Raw genomic sequence first — 1522 nt, 5'->3', positions numbered from 1 at the left:
AAAATAAAAGTGGGTGTTGGGCGCAGGCGCTTAACATACCATACCCCACCCGGACTAAGGACCATGCCAGCTTCCGCAATGCGCTACGTCCCTCTTTAAATTAGCCAACCCGTGTGCACCCCGCGCTCACTCCGTACTCTGTGGCAACTCCTGATTGGCCACAGCTGGATATAGTAACCAGAGCCTGCATCCCATTCCCGCCCTGCTTCCTTGTGGCAGCCTGTGATTGGTCACGGCCAAATATATAAACCAGAGCCCGCGTAAATAAAGGAGCAGTTAACTGTCGTCCACAAAAGCGTCTCCTGTCTCCTGTTTCATTGGAGCTTTGCCGGTCAAGTGGGCTGTGTGTACCTGCTGCAGAGAGAAGCCATCCAAGGGGTAAACAGGGTGATGACAACTCTTTGTTTGGAAACAGGGTTTCAGAAGTAATCCTGGCTGGCCACAGACTGGCTGAGGTCTCCTCCCTAAGCCTCCCTGCTGCTGGTCCACTATGCCCAGCTTGTCTCCAAGACTTTCCAGCCCCTTACCCTCCGTCTGTACTTCCTAAGTTGCTCCAAGCTGCTCAGCATGGTATAGATGCCCTGCCCAACCTTCCACACCCACACCCACTTCAAGGCCAAGCCCTGTGCAGACCTCAGGCCCCTCCCAAGCTGAGCGCTGGCTCCTTCCACCGGCCTCCCCGGCCCTGGGGTTTGCTGGCTGATCTCGCACTGCCCCCTGGCAGGCAGAGCCCACTGTCAGCCTCCTCTGCCCCTAAGAAGCACAGGCCTGTGTGGGTCTTACCCTCTGCCATTACGTGAGGACTGGCTCAGGGGACAGCACCCGGTTGCCATGTGGGTTCCTTTCCTGGGTACCCCACTGTTTCAAGCACTTATGAATTTGGGTCTCCAGAAGGAATGAGGAGTCTGAAGGTTGCTTTTGGTCTGCACTGTGTTCCTAGATGAGGGCATGGAGCATAGAGCTTGGGGACTTGGGGGTACTGTGTGGGAGTGGGGCTAGGCGGTGAGCTGTAGGATGCAGGGTGAGCCTGAACGCACGTGAGGATGTGGTGAGGGGTGGGGATATGGGGTACGAATCAGGTGGGGGTGGGAGCATGGGGGAGGGAGTGGGAATATGCGCGTGGGATGGCAGGCGGGGGTGGGGCGGGCTGGGGTGCGTGTTACCCAGGCCGCTGATTCTGCCTCTCTTCCTTTCCCTCTTCCCCCTTCCCGCTAGTCTCTCCATTCAACTTCGGTTTCAGTTTCGATTCTCCTCCCAGGGTAGCAGAAAAGAAACTCTGAGTGGGCTGGGAAGCGGCGGATGATATAATCTTGGGGCGGGGCCGGGGGGGGGGCGGTGAGGATCAGGGATCAGAGGAAGCCCCGCCTCCAGGCTGCGCGTGTGCTAAGGAGGCCAGGCTGAGCAACCGCTGGAGCGGGAATTGGGTTTCCGGTGCGGGCTTGGGGACTGGAAGGATGAAAACCAATGGGAACCTGCCACAGGAGGGGGCGTCCGAGGCTGCTCCCAGCGCCCCCTGGGTCCC

The sequence above is a fragment of the Cavia porcellus genome, unplaced genomic scaffold (assembly GCF_034190915.1).
Source record: "Cavia porcellus strain 051 isolate PalLab524CR breed Dunkin Hartley unplaced genomic scaffold, mCavPor4.1 scaffold_15, whole genome shotgun sequence".
In the NCBI taxonomy this organism is placed as follows: Eukaryota; Metazoa; Chordata; class Mammalia; order Rodentia; family Caviidae; genus Cavia; species Cavia porcellus.
This window is presented reverse-complemented; position numbering follows the sequence as displayed.